The sequence below is a fragment of the Pipistrellus hanaki genome (assembly GCF_964339955.1).
Source record: "Pipistrellus hanaki genome assembly, chromosome: 2".
In the NCBI taxonomy this organism is placed as follows: Eukaryota; Metazoa; Chordata; class Mammalia; order Chiroptera; family Vespertilionidae; genus Pipistrellus; species Pipistrellus hanaki.
The window spans coordinates 113,755,502-113,775,771 of NC_140504.1; the positions used below are offsets into that span (position 1 = coordinate 113,755,502).

At 42.2% G+C, this 20,270-nt stretch overlaps 1 pseudogene across 1 annotated transcript; it reads right to left on the bottom strand.

Annotated features, from left to right (window-relative positions):
* Positions 1–16,300: 16,300 nt before the first annotated feature.
* LOC311615482 (large ribosomal subunit protein eL21-like) lies at positions 16,301–16,827 on the bottom strand (annotated as a pseudogene). The gene has a single exon. The product of its transcript is annotated as a large ribosomal subunit protein eL21-like (transcript).
* Between the last annotated feature and the right edge of the window lie 3,443 nt (positions 16,828–20,270).

Below are 20,270 nucleotides of genomic sequence, written 5' to 3' on the forward strand. Positions count from 1 at the left end.
AGCGCTCGGCCCGCCCCCTCGCCCCTCCCAGACCCGACCGCCCTCCGGCTTCCTGCCCCCTCCCCGTGACGCCTGGCCGCTGGAGGGAGGGCGTGGCGGGCCTGCGCTTGGGTTCTGGAGACTTTTTCCTCTTTCCTCCTCGGGATCCTGGGGTCGCTGCGGGCCGCGGGGGGCGGCGGCTGGGCCGAGCGCGGAGGGAGGCTGCGGGGCACACTCAGAACCCGAGATCCGAGTCGCGGGGCTTTGGGACTGTTTGCCTCTAGCCAGTCCCCGCACCGCCACCCGGGGAGCCGGCGGTCCCGCCCCGCGGCGCCCGGTGCATTCCTGGCGTGCCACGGCCCGGAGCTGGCTGCAGACCGACCGGGACGCGCCGGAAAGACAGACCGGAGGGCAGGCCTCAGCAGGGAAGGGGCGTCTCCTAGGCCTGGGTCCGCAGCCAGGGAGTTGCCCTCTAAAAGGGAGTGGACCCCCTGCCAAGACCCGTGACAAACTGGCGGGAAGACATCCTGCAGCCGTTTGTGAGTCGGAGGGATGGGGAGTCTAACTGGGGAAGCGTCCACGTTGAAAGAAGACGGGTTCACAGCAGCGGGGACTCAGCCTCCAGTTCCTCGGGCTGCTCCTAACAAACGATGATTTCAGCCATAGTTTAAGAATTGGAAGTTGGTTACAGAAGTGCCATCACTCGCTCTGGGCTGGGGTGGGGAAGCCAGCGTGAGGCCCCCAGTGCTGCACCAAGTCATAGGAAATCTCAAAAACCCAACCAGGGCTGAGGCCAGGTGGCCGGTCCTTTAACTCCATCCAGACAGAGTTGTTCCCTTGCCCCGCACACATCGCCGCTTCCGGGTTTTATCCGGACTTGCTGGATAGCACGTCTTCAAAGTTCACCATCTCGGTCTATCTTCACCTCCCTGTGTTGGTCATGCTCCCCATTTGTCCTTTGAAAAACCCTCTGCCCATCGCCAGCCCTTGTAGGGGTGGGAGGGAGGGGAGGGGGGTCAATAAGTGTTGAGTGATGGGTAGACTAACCAAGAAAGTCCGCCCAGGAAAGGACCTAAGAGAGCAGAGCAGACAGAGTTCTTCCTCCCCAAACAAAGGCCCACCAAGCACCATTCCCTTCCCCCCCACCCCACCCCACCCCACTGGTCCTCTCTGGACACACTTCTTTTCCTCCACTGCCACTGGTGTGGGCAGCATCTTTAGCATTCTGAAGGCCAGAAGTAAGGTGCCTTTGTGCATTTAGTTTTTTAAAAATATATTTTTATTGATTTTATTGATTTAAGAAAGGAAGAGAGAAATAGAAACATCAATGACTATATATAATCACTTATTGGCTGCCTCCTGCACACCCCTGCACACACCCCCACTGGCAACCCCGGCATATGCCTTGACTGGGAATCAACCGTGACCTCCTGGTTCAACCACTGAACCAGCCAGGCTTTGCATCCAGTTTTGAAGGCACACTTTGCTGTGTAAAATCTTTCCTAGGAAAAAGCAAGTCTTCATTCCTCCTGTCACCTAGGAGGCCTAACTTTGTGAAGCTGCCCTTCAGTTTGTGTCGGGCATTTCTGGTCACTAGAGAAAAAAGTATTTTCCTACCACTGATGTTTATTTAAAGAGACCTGGAAGTGCCCTAGCCCATTTGGCTCAGTGGCTAGAGCATTGTCTCTGGGACTTACGGGTCCTGGGAGGTCAAGGGCAACTACCACTGTTGTAGGCTCAATCCCTGGCCTTGGTCAGGGCACATGTGGGAGGCAACCAATTGGTTGATGTTTCTCTCTGTGTCTCTTCCACTCTCTCTAAAAATCAATGGAAAATTGAGAGAGAGAGAGAGGGGGCGGGGGGACATGGAACTCGAGAGAACTGGTTGGCCAAATAAAAATAACAAATGCCTCAAAGTAACTACCAGTTATAGAAATTCACAATGAACTGCCATTTTAAATTCATTGCATTGGTACAGATTTTTTTTAATATGTAAGAAAAATTATCCAAAACCTGGATATAAGGCCAAAGGGGTAGTCATCCATTCAATGTATGGCCTTTCAATGTCCTATTGAAGCATCATTCAAAGGCCCAAGGATTATTTAGTTTTCTGGGGGACTGTAACATTGTTTGATATTGCTATTTACTATTAATAAAACTGTAAGGTTATATATTAACTTGCAGATTTGTACCTTATAGAAATGCCAAAGAAAGATAACTTTAAGGTTATAATTTATTGGCCTGTAGGACATTAACCACTTTATATGTAGCCTAGTAATCTTCTTTTAACATTTTATTAAGAACTATATTAATACATTTTTCCAAATGGTTTTTGAAATAGCTTTTTCATATTATAAATTTTCTCATTAATTAATGAGTTGAATACATTTTTATACATGTGCACTCTGTATTTGTAAAATATATTTGAGAGTCATATCTAACTTTTAAAAGTTACACATGGACAAGTCTAAGAAGAACAAGGATTTTTGCAAAGTTATAGAGAGATACACCCCCATACACTGATTTTGGGTGTACTAGTTGGAAAGGCTCTTTGGGATTTACTTTAGCAGTAGTTGTTCAAACTGAAATTATATAACTTGTGACCCAACAATTCCTCTTCTAGGATTCAATCTTAGAGAAACATTTCCACATAGGTCTAAGAGAAATGTACAAAAACATTCAGTGTTGCAGTGTTTGCCAAAGCGAAAAATTGGAAATCACATAAATATTCATCAAAAGGAGAATGAATAAATTAGTGCCACATGAGTATGGTGGAATACTATATAGCCCCAAACATGAATGCTTTATAAAAATATAGCTACAGACACAATGTCAATGGAAATAACTGATATGTAGATATATATGACAAAACAAAACTAAATTTGGAAAGATTCTTGCCAAGACCATAATGGTGCCTTGGGGTGATGAATAAGTCAAGATGGGAAGATGTCAAGAAAGATTTTCACTTTATAGATAATGTTTTTACATATATTTCAGAATTGACTGCAATAATTACTTGTGTAACTTTAAATATATCTGATGATGATGATGATGATGATGATGATGATAGAATCTCTGAAATAAGTGCTGGAACTTCTGACTCCTGGTCCTGCCCAGCCTCTGACTAACTCCAGGCATATCATCTCAAACTGCTGTCCCTGAACTTGTTTTGCCAGGATTTGCCTTTCCATGAATTAGGAATTTAAAATAAAAAAAATGTTAAAGCCCATACTGTTGTGAGGATTAATAAAACGGTAGATGGCAGGAAGTGTGCTGTAAACACCTCTCAGGACCTGTGTTATATAAATGTTAGGAAGCAATACAGAGGAGCTGGAGTGGTTTCAGGTTGTAAATCAAGCTGATTAGCCAGTTCAGTGCCTCGGGCTACATAATAGAATGTGAAACTGGAGGACAAAGAGGAGCTCTCTGGGTCACTGTCCCTCTTCCAAGCCCGGGTAGAATGGCACAGGTGTATCAGAGGAGGAGCCCTGCTTGTAGGTAAGAGCTTGGGTAACCAGATACTTCAATCTGATTAATAAGAGTAAATAACGGGAATAAAAGATTGCATGAAATTCAAGGCCTTAACTTTCAAGGGGATGTTTATTTTTCTGTTTATTTTCTTCTTCAGTTGTTTGATTTTGGCTTAGACTGGTTTTTTTTTTTTTGGTTTTTTTTTGGGGGGGGTTCATTCTTTCTAGCCTTCAAAATTAAGAGAAAGACAGTGCAAAGGGTGGTAATCAATCCCCCAAGGCACCCTCTTTGTCCTACTCCTGGGTCGGACAACACAATAGGAAGCAGGGGCTTCGAGAGTCTGACAAACAAGACCAGACACTCTGCCTGAACCGGGAAGGGGGGTTTGGGTGAAGAAGGTAATCCTGGACCCAGGGGGGCTTAAACCCCACAGATTCCACCATTTGTAACCAACCCCTCTAACTTCACCTCCCCCAGTATGTAAAGTTAGAGCTGAATAGTATTTTTTCATCACTAACTGCTTGGGTGAGTTTGATAAACTATTCATAGGAGCGCTATGATTGGCTTGTGTGTTCTGCCTCGAGTTGTACTAGACACAATGAGGCAGTGAGCTCCCAGCTACCACATCTCTTCTCTGTTGCTCTTCACAAGAGTCGCAGTGACAGTGTCTCCCAGCTGTGAACATGTCTGGTCTTGGTCCCAGTGTATTGGTCTTCCTTCGCCGGCTCAAAGTGCCAAGTGCTTTCCCACTGAGAGCCTGCTTCAGGGCTTGGCAGGCCTCCCCCTCCCTCCATTCTTGATTCCCACTTATCCTGTAGGCCAGTGCTTCTCAAACCATAATGTGCCCCAGAAGTCCCCTGGGAACTTGCTATAGAGCACATCCTGATTTGGGAGGTCTGGTTAGAGACTGACAAGTTCCCAGACCTCATTGTCTGCAGGCTGCTCTGAGTAGAAGGCTGATTCTATTGTAGCATAAACTGGACAAAGTGAGTCTGGAAAGTTGTACAATTTCGTAGTGCCTGCATTGCTTTTTAACTGTAACCAAGCATCAATTATGTTTTCTTGGCTGGATAGTAATCTCCGCATGGACAGGGACTAGAATAGTCTTATTCAGATTTGTATACCTGATGCCTGAAACAGTGCCTGGCACATGATAAACACTCACTAAATATCTGTTCACTTAGCAAGTGAGTGAGCCAGAGCTGGTACTGTTCTTTCCACCAAAATGATACCATCCCTTCATTTCCAACAATTAGACTTTCGGGAAGCTTTCATAATCTATCATTAAATCCAGATTTTCCTGCAGACCCAAATTGCAGGCATTGAGCCACCTTAAGAAGGACCCAAAATGCTCATGGCAATGATCTCTCAAGAATGGGATTTCAGACTTTTATTTTCTTTTGTGCAATTTTTGTTTTCCAAATTTGATGCAATAAGCAAGCATTGCTACAGTAATTCAAAGGCAATGTTAAAAGTTTGTTTAGCAGATTCTTTCTTGTACTATCTACAAGGTCATGTCTTTGTCACGGCAGATGCTGAGCTAGCTGTGGAGTCTGTCCCTTGTATTCCTAGTAAGTGTCTCAGTTTTCTGACTACAAAGTAAAGCTGGGCTCCAGCTGCCCACTGACTTTGTTTGGACATGGATCCTCCTGGAATCTGTCTGTTCATCCAACTATTCTTTTTCATCCCTGTTACTCCCAAGGAATCCTAAGCCCATTTCTTGAGACTTGTTCTCTGCATGTTCCCATCAACTTGAATATTGTTTCCAGTTGCCCCTTTCCTGAGGATGGAATTTTTTAATTTAAGGGCTAGTAACAGCAGACTCCACCTGTAGCATCAGTTGAGGCATTTGCATAAATTTCAATCATCACTTTTGAATGTGACACTAAAAAATCAATAAAAACTCAAGACTCTTTAAGACTATTAGTGTTAGTCACAGCACTAACTAATCCCATTTGGAAGGGCTGCTGGAGTTTCACACTTTTCAGTTACTGGAATTCAGAAAATATTCTTAAAATAAATACTGTGTAGCCTGTGTGAGGGTGTTCAGCAAATGGTCTATGGACAAATAAAACATGTGTACCTCTTCCCATACCCACTCCATTGTTCCCAGTGGTGTGAATGCATGAATAAATAGGATGATTTAACATGATTTTTTGTTTTGAAGCTAAACAGTGTTTTTTATTAGATGCTTGAAACATTCACTCAAGCTGCTTTCTGTTGGCTGCCAAAAGATGAGCTAACTAGATTGTTTGTGGAAACTATATTTTTTTAAAAAAATCAAGATTAAAGATAAAAACTGAAATAGTTAGGGATCAACACTGTAGCTTGAGACATAGTACCTGCCTATAATATTTATAGAGGACTACCTATCATATCAGCGTAAACATCCGGCCTCTTTGTATGGTGTTATTACCTGTTCTGAGCTAGCATAGTTGCTCATATTAGCCAGCAATGTTAGCCCAAAACAAGCAATAGAATTTTCAAACTTTACTGCATAGACACAGAGACATAAATATGTCTTGTTTGATTCCAAAAAAATTTTAAGATGACTTGCCAAAATATTTACACAATAAAAATGCATAAATGAAAAATCAAAGCCCTAAGGAAATTTAGTAGAAGAGAAAAAGGAGCAGAGGAAAAGCAGCATAACCTTATGCAGTTACTAAGTGCGGATTGCACATGGCTTCCCTCCCATGGCTTCCCATCACAGAGTTAAACTCCAAAACCTCAGCCTGGCCTCCAAGACTTCTATGTGACTTGCCCATCACCCCATCACTCCCAGCCCCCTCTCATCCCCTACCACTCACCCACCCCCTGAATCTATCTTCTTCAGATACACAGGCAGGCCCCACCCCTGACTCTGCAGTTACCATCGCCTTAGCCTGAAGCTGCCCTGTGTCCTTCAACTGGCTCCTTACCTCTCTGGTCTGTGCTCAATTCATCACCTCATCAAAAAGGCCCTCCCCACCACCCTTTTTAAAAGAGCCTGCTCCTGCCCATCACTGTCTTCCTCACATGTTCTATTTGTCTTCACAGCATGCAACTTCATATACATTCTTTTTTTTTTAAGTCTTTATTGTTGAAAGTGTTAAATATGTTCCCTTTTTTCTCACATTGACCTCTTCTAGCCCTCCATCACCCCACACCCCAGGCCTTCACCACCCTATTCTCTGTGTCCATGGGTTATGCATGTATGCATACAAGTTCTTTGGTTGATCTCTTCCTACCCATCCATCCTCCCCACGACTTTCCTCTGAGATCCCACAGTCTGTTCCATGCTTCCATGTCTCTGGATCTATTTTGTTCATCAGTTTATTTTATTCATCAGATTCCACATGTGAGCGAGATCATGTGATACTTACCTTTCTCTGACTGGCTTTTTCCACTTAGCATAATACGTACTCTGCAGGTCCATCTATTTATAGCTATGTAGTATTCCATTGTGTAGATGTACCACAGTTTTCTAATCCACTGATCTGCTGATGGGCACTTAGGCTGTTTCCAGATCTCAGCTATTGTAAATTGTGCTGCTATAAACATAGGGTGCATATCTTCTTTCTGACTTCTTAGGATATATTCCTAGAAGAGGGATCACCAGGTCAAAGGGAGTTCCATTTTTATTTTTTGAGGAAACTCCATACTGTTTTCCATAGTGGCTGCACCAGTCTGCATTTCCACAAGCAGTGCACAGGGGTTCTCTTTTCTCCACATCCTCACCATATACTCTTGAATGATCTGCCGCCTCACTATCAGGAACACCCTATGAGAGCCACCATGGCTAAGTTTCTAGACTCTGACCAGGGGCAGAATGAAGGCATTTTTACATAAAATATGTAAAATGCTCAGTTGGTATTTTTCTATTTAAAGCACATGGATATTCCCTCAGTCAACAAAACAGAATTTTTTGTCTGAGTCTGATCCATGCTCACCACAGCAATGTCTGAGAGCATTCAGTTCTCCATGGTGATGGGGCAGGTGAGCCTGCAACTGAAGTTTCCAAGCCCAGGAGCAGCTCTATTGCTGAGCAGAAGAACAGTCAGGACCCCAGCGTGGTCCACCCAAAGTTGTCCACCGTGACTTGGGAAAATGTCCAAATAACATTTCCTTACTGTCCACTACAGGTCTATAGGTACAGTCAATCAAACAACAGAATCCTGGTGAGCCTACAAGGCTGCCTTTGTTATCAAATAAAACATTCCTTCAAGTAACTGAATTTGGGAGTACATTTACCCCAAATAAGAATTTCGGTAGTAGAAGTCTCTTAGGCCATGCTTTCTGACCGTAGAGTGACACCAAGTGCTGACAAGGTCACCCCACTACATAAAAATAAAACCATATAATAAGCATTTGTAGGTCACTGGGAAAAACTACCTATTATTTATTTTCTTAAATGTAATAATGGCATTCTGTAATGGAAATGTCTTTGTTTCTTGCTGGAGGCTAATTCCAGCAGGTCATAAATGCAAGAAGTTCATCGAAAGGTTGAACTGGATATCAATAACATAAAAATCTGCATGTTATTACCTGCTGCTGAACAGCTATAGGTATTTCCCCCAACCTGATAATCTTTTACTGTTTACCAAACCTTACCTTTAATATATATATCTGCTTTGCTATAGGGAAAAATGTGGAAATAAAAAGCCATGGGTCCAGAGATTCAGGGAACTTAGTTACTAGAACTAAGACTCCTCTGGCTCCCCCAAAATGCCTTCCAAATTCATCTTTCTTCTCTGACCTCTTTGTTAATTTATGTACAACCCTCTTTCCAGATTCTTGAACCCTAGCAGATACTGAGAAAGACCCCGGCAGTTTCTAGGCTCCACATACCAAAGTCCTGAGTAAGGAAGTGTCATAATGTCAAAAACTGTCTTTCAATTAGTTCCATAATAAATAAATAAATAAATAGATAAAGTAATATAGTAAAATGTTACTATTTTATTTGTACTCCCTTATGATAGTTTTATGTTTTTATTCCTACTCCTTTATATTATCCAGATAATCTAAATATGAATTCAAATCAATAAGCTACATATTAGCAAGAAGAGTGAAAAATTACTGTTTTCCGTCTTGAGAAACACTATTTCTGTTGATATTGTCACATATAAGCATCAGTGCCTAAGGACTTTTATCAAGCACATTAAAATTAGTCCCAAATGGTTACATATTCACTGAATTCAAGGCTAAGGAAAAACAAAATCAATCAGTACTGCATCTTGTGGGTAACTCCTGGCATTGGGTACAAGGTGATAAAAAACATAGCAACAACCACTCTAAGGGCTCCTTAGCCCTGAGCCCACTTTTACAATAGCTCATGAGCACCAGTAATTTAAGTCCAGACTATTACATTTTATCCCAATTTTCCAAGTTAGATATTCAATTAAGTTCTAATAGATTCAATTCACATGCTAGCTAAAAAGAACTCTAATGATCATTTAACTCTACTGAATGCTCTTGAGAATAGGCCTGTTGTTCTGAAAGTACTTACATTAGTTGTACCACATAACATAGAGTGAATGAGGAGACCGAGGTACTTCAGAGTCATTCAAAAATTTGTGGGGGAAGATTTGGGTCAGTGTTTATTTTATTTGATACCTGTTCATATCTATATGCCCAACATCTTGTCCATTTAGTATAGTTTCTTTTTTTTTTTTTTTTTTTTTTAAATATATTTTATTGATTTTTTATAGAGAGGAAGGGAGAGAGATAGAGAGCTAGAAACGTCGATGAGAGAGAAACATCGACCAGCTGCCTCTTGCACACCCCCTACTGGGGATGTGCCCGCAACCAACGTACATGCCCCTGACCGGAATCGAACCTGGGACCTTTCAGTCCGCAGACCGACGCTCTACCACTGAGCCAAACCGGCTTTGGCCCATTTAGTATAGTTTCAATCTAATCACATCATTGGCTACTTAGTATGAGGTGAACAAGAACTTTTGACTAAAAAGACCAACATTGAGTTCTATTGCTTTTCATCTTATGGAGTAGTTATGTTTCTGGAAAGATGTAGATTGACTTCCTTCATGTAAATTTGATTAGAAGTAACAGAAATTTGAAATGGAGAGAAACCAAGATGGTGGCATATGGTAGTCACCGGAATGCAGCCTACCACAACAAATTTGAATTTAGAAATGGAAAACAGGGGAAACATTGCACTGAAGTGCTGGACGGCTGGCTGAGGCTCTACCATCTGGGAAGGAGAGAGAAGGCACACTGAACCTCAGAAACTGTGAAGGTGCGGAGAACTGTGCGCGTGAAAAGGCTACCGCAGACTTCACTGCTGGCTTGCTTGCGGAGTGCGGAGAGGGCAGGCCGAGTTCGCTGCCATCTTACTCCCTGCACGGAGAGGGCGGACAGCTAATGCACGGCTGGCTTTCTTGTGCAGAGAAAAACTATTGTGCTGATAGATGGCCCCAGACAGGGAGAGGCCAGACTGTCAGGCAGTGGGCAGAGATCTCTCGGAGGTGAAGCCAGCGGCCATTACTACAGGACTCAGAAACCAGACCCTAGTAGGGAGGGGCTGACTAAAGTTTGTCTGCACCACCCCGAGACTCCGCCCCATCCAAGTGGAGCACAGAAGCCCCTCCAGTGGCTAGCTTTCTCGTTCACTGTGAATAGGACTCTCCTAGGGAGGGGCAGACAGGAATCTAAAGCTTGTCTGCACCTATACCAAAGAGGTGTGCACGCCTGCAAACAATCTTCGGGATTCACCAAAGCTTGGTTGTGCCACCCCAAGACTCTACCCCATCCAAGTGGAATACAGAAACCCTCCTAGCTGAGACACTTCTGATCCTCATAGCCAATTGGCTTGGAGATCAATGCTTCCCAGTGATACCAACAATAAGCAAGGCTTAACAACAAGACTGCACACACAACCAAGACTGTCCACCTCAGGTAACTGGGAGGCTGACCCACTGAACCATATAGGGCACCTTAGCACACAAAGCCACCCTACCAACTCAGGGAAGCTGTGAAAATGCAGAGAAAAGGAAACAGATCACAAACAAAAGAAATGGAGGACAAGAAGCGACTGGATATAGAGTTCAAAATCACACTTATAAGGTTTTTCAAGAGTTTCCTAGAAAAGGCCGATAAAATAAATGAGACCTATGAGGATATGAAAAGGGATCAACTAGAAATAAAGAATACATTGTCTGAAATAAAAAATATTATTATACAGAGTCCTAAAAACAGAATGGAAGATAGTAAGAATCAAGTCAAAGATTTGGACACAAAGAGCCAGAGGACACTCCTCCACAGAAGCAAGAAGATAAGAGAATCCAGAAGTTGAAGATAGTGTAAGAAACCTCTGGGACAATTTCAAACGAACCAACATCAGAATTATGGGGGTCCCAGAAGAAGAGAGAGAGCAAGATACTGAAAACATACTGAAAGAAATAGTGACAGAAAACTTCCTCCACCTGGACTTACAAGTCCAGGAAGCACACAGAACCCCAAACAAAAGGAATCCAAAGAGGAACATACCAAGACACATCATAATTAAAATTCCAAGAGCAAAAGACAAAGAGAGAATATTAAAAGCAACAAGAGAAAAGCAGGTAGTTACCTATAAAGGAGCACCCATATGATTGTCAGCTGATTTCTCAACAGAAACCATGCAGGCCAGACGGGAATGGCAAGAAATATTCAAGGTGATGAATAACAAGAACCTATAGCCAAAATTACTCTACCCAGCAAAGTTATCACTCAGAATTGAAGGCCAGATAAAGAGCTTCACAAATAAAAAAAAGCTAAAGGAGTTCATCACCGCCAAACCAGAATTATATGAATTGCTGAAAGGGGTTCTTTAGGAAGAGGAAGAAGATATAGATAAAAATTATGATAAACAAATACATAACTATCAACAAGTGAAACTAAAAGCCAAGGGAATTAAAAAACCTGATGAACAATATTAACTAGTGAATATAATAGAATCAGAGGTATGGAAGGGGAGTGAACTGACTATTCCCAGGGAAAAAGGGAGTGGGGGTGCGGGAAGAGTCTGAACAAAAACTGCACCTATGGATGAGGACAATGGGGGTGTGGAAAGGGCAGAGGGTGGGGTGGGAACCTGGTGGAGGGGAGCAATGGAAGGGGAAATAAAATGAGGAACATTTGTAATAATATAAACAATAAAGATTTACTAAAAAAAAAAAAAAAAAAAAAAAAAAAAAAGAAGAAGAAGAAGAAAAGAAAAGAAAAGAAAAGAAAAAAGAAAAGAAAAAAAGAAATTTGAAATGGGAGGTGTATTTTATCATTCAACTTCACCCACATACAGGGGCTTGAATTGGTTTCTAATAGTATTGCTGAATAGTGAAAAGCCACTCTGTGTTGGGGAGAATTACATAGTTTGGCTATTCAGAGGAGGAAATATGAGGCATTTCTGGGGCTCAGCAGGTTTTTGAAGAGATGGGCACCTTGTGTGTAAGCAGTGGGCAGGCAGGGGTCAATGAGGATGCTATCCAATGAGAACAGAAACAGCAACTGCCCACCACCCTCAATGCCAGGACCTATGGGCATGGCTTGGCTTCCACACAGTGTGTGTTCTGGCCACCTGCCTGTCCTCTCCATTCCCAGTATCCTTCCCATGAGCCTCCAAGAGTAACCATATACTCAGGTGACTTCATTCCTCCTTTCCCCTCCTTCCAAGGCATAAACTCTTGCCTTGCCTCCAATGTGGCCGTATTTTTGTTTTGTTTTTAATCCTCACCTGAGAATATTTTTCCATTGATTTTAGAGAAAGTGGAAGAGAGAACAAGACAGAGAGAAATATCAATGTGAGAGAAACACATTGACTGGTTGCCTCCTGCACGAGCCCTGACCAGGCCCGGGCTGGGAGGAGCTTGCAGTCTGTGCCCTTGACTGGAACAGAGCCTTTAGTCCACAGACTGATTCTCTATCCACTGAGCCAAACCTACTAGAGCTATGGCTTTCTTCTTGGAAACTTAAGAACGTCATTTTGGGATGGGAAACTCTTATTTATTTCTCTTTGCTTTCTTAACACAATTCTGGTTAATATATATATTAATATATATATTATTGATTGGAGAGAGAGAGGGAAAGGGAGAGAAAGACAGAAACATCAATGATGAGAGAGAAACCCACTGGGGATCAAGCATACAACCAGGGCCTTTTGCCCTGACTTGGAATCAAACCATGATCTCCTGGTACATAGGTTGACGTCCAACCACTGAGCCATGCCATTTGGGCAGAAATGGGGAAATTTTTATTTCAAGATAATGTTTAAAAATATCTTACTATAAGTCAAGAGAACTTCAAAGGGTCCCAGGTGACTCTCCTTTTTAAACGAATAATCACACCTTGATTCCTTTTTGGCTTTTGGATATATTTATATTTTCATCCCCAGATTGCACAGTGCATGTTAATGAATGAAGCCTCCAATTTTACCCATCTCTTTTTCTCTCTGGTTGGTTTGCATATTTACCTCCAAGTAGTAACCCAAATTACTGAACTTATTCATCTGCACATCAAGTATTTCAGCTAATTGTCAGATCTCTGCTCTATGTTGTCACATGACTGTGACTCCCTCACCAATGGGCTTAAATTCTGCCCAGATATACTAGTAAAGGGCTCGGTGAACCAAAACCAGGAAAAAGCTGAGGCGACAGCACAAATGCCAGCATTGTGCTTGGTTCAAAGGGCTGATGTTTAGAGAAGTAAGTACGTTTGTATTAGTTGTTATGATGAATTGTTCTGTCACTCACCCACACAGAAAAGTAATTGAATTTTCTTTTCCTGGGGCTCTTTAACTCAAACGTTCAAAATGACCTGACCTCAGGTAGCCCAGAGTGGAAGTCCTAAGACTGAAAAATAAATAAATACATTTTTAAAGTGCTTTCCAAAAACATTCCATTCGTGCCAATAATCAAACAGGAGCTAATAATAACTGGAATGTTTGCTCTCTCCTTACTTACATTTTTAAAAAGTGCTTAGAGTGTTTACACTGAGCCTCTGAGTGAGGAGAGAGTCCATGAGTAGGAAGTTTATGCCTGAGGGACGTTCTTTGGTAGAAGAGTATATATATTCACCACAGAGTATATATATTCTAGAAAACCAGTGCCAGTCTGATGACTGACTCAGGGCTATAGGTATAGTTCAGAAGCTGGGCAATTGCAGACTACTGGCAGGTTTTGCTTTTGTTAATAACCCATTTTTAAGTTCAGCAGACTGGTATCTCCTGTGATTCTGATTATACTTCTAAAACTCCACTCCAAGTTCATTGTCAGCAGATCCCAATCTGACAGTGAGATTGTTTCCTTGGTTTGCTGGAGCACTACTTTTAAAAGACATACTCAACACAAAAGTGGCTGCTGTGAGGGAGCCACACAGCCCACATTGTTACACGGTTTCACTTAAAGGCAGCCTCTCTCAGATGGCTGGTGTGCCCGGCATGGCTGTGTGAGCATGCTTTGGGCAGACAGCCAAGGCTCCAATGATATCCACATGGTCCACACCACAACCACACCCTCTTGTGGTTTAAGCACTGTCTAATTCTCGGAGGACTTTATGTAATTTAATATTCAATGATAAGAGCTCTTGGTGATTAATTTTGATGATTTTGGTCACTTTCAAGGAAATAGGTTTTGACACATCGTCAAATTGACAGAAAATGGAGGTGAGTGTTTCAAATAAATTCCAATGATGTTAAGTATCATGTTAGAAGAAATGTAATTTCTCCTAGAACACAACTACACACATACTGCTTAATGATTTATGATAACGATTTCATTCCTAAAAGTGGTTGAGCCCTGGCCAAGTGGCTCAGTTGGTTGATCCCATATACCAAAAAGTTGCAGGTTCAATTCCTGGCCAGGGCATATACCTAGGTTGTGGGTTCAATATACGGCCAAGGCTCATAGGGGGGGCAACCAGTCCATGTTTCTCTATCACATCAATGTTCTCTCTCTCTCTCTCTCAAACCAATAAGAACATATAGTTGGGTGACCATTGAAGAAATAGAAGAAGAAGGAAGAGGAGGAGGAGAAGGAGGAGAAGGAGGAGGAGGAGGAGGAGAAAAAAAAAAAAAATATATATATATATATACACTAGAGGCCTGGTGCATGGATTTGTGCACTGATGGGTTCCCTCAGCCTGGCCTGCAGGGATCAGGCCAAAATGAGCTCTTCAACATCTTCCCTCCCCTCCCCTCCCCAGGGGTCCTGGATTGTGAGAAGGTGGTTGTGACACACCTCAGAATCAGGCTCCCTCCTCTCTGGTTCCAGGTGTGTCACTTGAGTACCATAGCTGCCAAATCATTATAGCTCGCAGTTCCTGCATTGAATGTCTGCCCTCTGATAGTCAGTGCACATCATAGCTACCAGTCAGGTGGTCAAATGGTCAGATGTTCACTTAGGCTTTTATATATATAAAAGGGTTTGAGTGGCTTCCAAAACAATGAATAAAGAATGAAATGAATAGCTAAGGATATTGGACATATCTGATTGATTCTACTTCCCCATTGCTCTGGCTGTCATTTGACCATGGGCTATGAGAAATGAGGAAGGGTAACTGGCCAGGGGAAATGACACTGAATCTGGGAATACCCTGCTCAAATTAGAAGCTTCCAAGAAAACAGATAGGCCTAAGAATATTACTTAGGCATTTTTCACATTGTTTCACTGTTACCTACAAATAATGACTCAAAACGCATTTTAACAAGGTGGGTAAAAATATTTATACACATCTCAAATTATAGTTCCATTATCCCAGGGGACTGTACCCTAGGTGATTTGGTGCAGTGGATAGAGTGTCAGCTTGTGGACTGAAGGGTCCCAGGTTTGATTCCGGTCAAGGGCACATGCCAGGGTTTCAGGCTCAATACCCAGTGGGGGGTATGCAGGAGACAACCAATCAATGATTCTCTCATCATTGATGTTTCTATATCTCTCTCCCTCTCCCTTCCTCTCTGAAATCAATAATTTATATATATATATATATATATATATATATATATATATATATACTGCAGATAGCACTGAACCCCATATGTGCACTCAGTCCTGCCCTAATATTGCCCAGAGATTCTTAGAAACTGCAGATTTAACAAAATGACATATAATTAAACCAGTCTTACCACAGGTTAATTATACCAGCAAGAGCTAAATTCCTACAGCATATTTCTAATTACAAAAATATTGCCAAACTTTTAAATAAAGACCCAAAACACTTCATATATATATATATATATATATATATATATATATATATATATATATATATGGGTAATATGCAAATTAGACCAGGATACCTTCAGGACAAAGCCATGGTGGTGGTGGGGTTGCCGCAGAGTAATGGGGGTGATCAGGCCAGTGAGAGGGCAGTTGGGGGCAATCACACTGGCTTGGTGGGGCAATTAGGGGCAAGCAGTCTGGCAAGGGGGGGCAGTTACCAGTGAGAAGGCCAGTGCCGGGGGGCAGTTGGGGGTGAGCAGGCTGGCATGCAGAGTGGTTAGGGGCGATCAGGCAGGCAGGCAGGTGAGCAGTTAAAAGACAGTGGTCCCAGATTGCGAGAGGATGTCTGACTGCCAATTTAGGCCCGATCCCTAAACTTGCAGCCGAACATCCCCCAAGGGGTCCCAGATTGAAGAGGATGCAGGCTGGGCTGAGGGACACCACCCCCCCTCCTTGTGCACAAATTTCATGCACGGGGCCACTAATATATATACATATACATATACATATACATATACATATACATATACATATACATATACGTATACGTATACGTATGTGTGTATGTATATGTATATATATATTAGAAAACTGTATGTATATATATATTAGAAAACAAAGTTTTCTTTATTTTGGGGGGAAAGGATGCCACACTTCTACTCAATTAAGAGAAACATTTTTATCAATGCAGGTTTTGTGTGTTTTTGTGGGGTTTTTTTACACTTATCATGCCATGAATTCATGGCTTCCAGCAGCTCAGGCTCCTTCCCATTGGCTCTCACAAAGTGTGCTTCTCTGGGTGAAGCAGGCTGGTGCTTTCTCTTTGGCTTCATTTTCTGATCATTTTCCTTCATACGTTTCAGGAAGCTATCTCGGCTCTTAGAGTGCTTAATATGCTCAATATGTACATTAATTTTCTTGGCAAGAATCTTGTCTTTAACTTGCTTGTTCAGAATAATGCCCACTGCATGCGGGTGACACTGTAGACTCCTCCAGTTTTGTCTTGGTAACATTTGTGGAGCCTTCCGTTGTGAACAGCCCATTCCCTGGATGTCCACAATATCACCTTCCTGTAGATTCGCATGTATGTGGCCAAAGGAACAGCTCCATATTTTCTAAAAGGCCTAGAGAACATATAGCAGGGGGCCTTCCTCCTTCCCTCTGTGTTAGTCATTTTGGCGAATTACTGGAAGATGGCAGTTCAGAGCGAAAAGGACACTTCTAATATTAAACACTGAAATAAATGTGAGCTACACATACATTTGAAAAAGACTAATGAAAACAAATAAGATCATTGTTTTCCTTTGCAGTTCATGGTCGTGGGGCAGCTGGAGTCCAACTCAGCAGCTCAGGGCCCCTTCCATCACAGAGCACATTCACGCAGATCAGACGGACCCTGTAGCCAGGCCCATTCACCCGTGTTGCACATCTCTGACATACGGGAAGAAGCTGGAGTTCCCGGAGACCCACACAATTGTGCTGAGCAAGTGCACACGCCACAGACAATGGCCCTGACTGGGAACTGAGTTCTTTTCTCATGAACATTGTTACAAGCACACTTTCTAAGGAAATTAAACTTTCAAGTGCTCCTGTAACTTTATTGGTGCTCTCCAGAGGGTTGCTTCCCCCCCCCCCCCCATCTCCCATGTTCATTGATTATAAATCCCAGTGTAACACCTATGACTATTGACCCAATTAAACAGTTTTATTTTTTCGTATGTAATTTTTTTCACCTTTCCAATGTAATTTTTTTTAAAATATACTTATGAGACACTGTCTTTGTTTTCCTGTAAAAAAATCCCTCTGTATTGCCACCCTTTCACCACTCACTCTTTGAGCAGGTTTTATCATCTGGTGCAAATGGAGTGAGAGCTGTACCATGTGACCAGAGAATTTTTCTGAAGTTTTGCTTTGTTATAAAAGATAAACAAGTCCCTTCTGGGCCTTGAGAAGTAGCCAAGTGGTCAGGGTTTTCATTTATCTTTTTAAAATTTATATTTTTTGGCCTAAGAGATCTTCAGGACTGAAAAAAGAAAGATGATATTCTAGAAGCTGATCATCTGGTACCTCTGATAAGCTCATGTATCCATTTTTAATTCCTCCAAGGTTCAACGTTCCCAGTGAGAGAAATGTGTAGCTTTAATGTAAGCACTGGCTGCCACATCCCGGTTGTAACCAGGGTAAGCTCTTTGCTACCTTGCTTCATGGGTACCAGGTGGCCATGCTATTGGGAGCTTCCATAGAATGCTACCTGGAAAATAAGGTTTGGGGTTTTTTTCCTACACACCCAGACATCAGATCATTTATTTCTGCACCAATTTTTTCTCCTGCTCTAGAGACACTTTCTCCATGGTAGTAAACTCCACAGATTGAGTTGACATCTTGAGAGGCCTCTATTTGGGATCTTTCTAATAAATTTAATATAGCACGTTAGGTTTGTCATAGCAAATCCCCCTGGCCTCTATAAAACTCATGTACCCATTTCTTGTCCTGAGCTTGTTAGCCTATGAACTAGGGAAAATCACCAAGGAGAGAAGCCATGGATACATAATGTCATGAACAGGAGTGGCCCAAACTTCCAATTTCATTCTTCCAATGAAAAGAATTATCACCATGTGGCATAATTCTGCTGCAAGAATTTTTGCTGAAATATGCTAATATTTCCTGCAGTAAGAGTCTGAAAGGAAATGATAGATATGAAAACACAATCAGTTCTAACAATAGATTAAAAGTAACCATGCCTAACCATAGGGATAACAATGAAAATAATCATTTCATTCCCATCTCTCCTTTCGCTGCAGTGCCTATTGTATCTCGGGCAGCCAAGTGGGGGTTCATTCGCATTGACTCCCCAGAGCTCCCTGTCCCTAGCCAAGGCCCAGTGGGAGGCAGTCTTTCAGAGGGGGCGCTTTTGAACCCACCACATTTTTTCTCTTAAGGAAAAGGAAGGTCTCAAGATTACTTGCCTTCTGTTTTTCATCACTTCCCTGAGTAATGCAGACACATTGTATTTGCATAACACGTTTTTGTTCCAGCCTGGGCGCACATCTCTAGCTGCCTGAAGAAGTATTTTTTTTTTTTTTCCTGTGTGATATTGAGAGTTGAGTCTCTAATCTCATTACCAACTTTTCTGCTTCTAGGGAGTTATTCTAGTCTTTAGAAGTGCTCCTCCAATTTGTAAACCTAGATGACAGTTACATTTTCATCTCTGAGAGATGTTAAGTAAAAGAATGCTTTGTGCTAAGAATCAAATCAAAGACCTCAGCATGTCCGTCCCCCCCACCCCCTGCCTGGTGTTATAAATTCCCTCTCTCTGGAACACTTGTCTTCATCTAAAGAAGCTTGCAGAAAAACTATGTTCAGAACACAGCATTGTTTAATCCCTTTCACAACATCCTAACCTGATCACCCCAAAGAAGAAGACAGTCCAGTCTCAGAGGGAGGGGATTCTTACCTATTGAAGTTGTAGCGATCCATAATGTTGCATGGATCGATACCAGATGGTTGGGATTTATGAAAAGACTGTTCATTCCAGAAGACTAGGACAACCGCAAATTATAAGTTCAGAAAATATAATAATCATTTCACGGAAACAGGTCAAAGGCAGCTTCAAAATCCCTCTTCGGTCATTCCCAGTCTTTCTTTGTGTGCTCTACTTACATTTGGCAGCTTTGGAACCAGATGCTTTGCCTAGATAATTTCTTTTAACCCTGACTACAGTCCTGCAAAGTTAGTCTTTAAAAAATTATCATGTGACTTTCCTGAGGTCACATGGTAGGAGACAGATCTGAGACAAGTGACCGGGTCCTTGGCTTGCGATAGCCTGCAGCTTTAATCCTCGCCTGCTCCTCCACTCATTCCTTCAGTGTCTTTCTGCCTTCCCTTCACTAAGATCTTCAGGATAGGACCATGCTCAGATCTGGCCTTTTTCTGCCTAGTGTGTCCTTTTGCCAACCTGCTTTCCTGGCTTCTTTTTGCTCCAGGGAACTGCTTTTTGACAATAAGCCTGGTTTCCCACTAAGCTCAACATTAGAATCATCTGGGCCCTCACTGGTGAGTCTCAATTGCTAGTGTGTTGGCCCAAGTGCCAAAGGGTAAAAGGTTTGACCCCTGGTCCTGGTTGGAGAAGGTACAGGAGGTTACCAATAAATGTGTCTCTCTCACATCAATGTTTCTCTCTCTCTCTCTCTCTCTCTCTCTCTCTCTCTCTCTCTCTCTCTCTCTCTCTCTTTTTCTCCCTCCCTCCATCTCTTCCTTCCACTCTCTCTATAAAATCAGTGGAAATTTTTCCTCGGGTGAGGATTAACAAAAAAACAAACAAACAAAAAAAGAATTATCTGGGATGCTTATTAAAACTAGAGATGCCCCATATCTCCTAGACACTCCAACTCATGGATCTGGGGGGAATCAGAAGTCTCTTTGTTTAACAAACTCCCTCTGTGATTCTAATAATTAGGTTAGGGAAAAGATGCCATTTCCCCAAATTTTTTGACACATGTACCTTATTCATAACCTGAAAAACTCCTTCAGAATTAAAAAAAAAAAATTGTCCTATTATTTTTTTAGTAATATCATTTTTTATATGAGGTTGAGCAAAAGTTATTTTTAGTATTTTATTTCAGATCA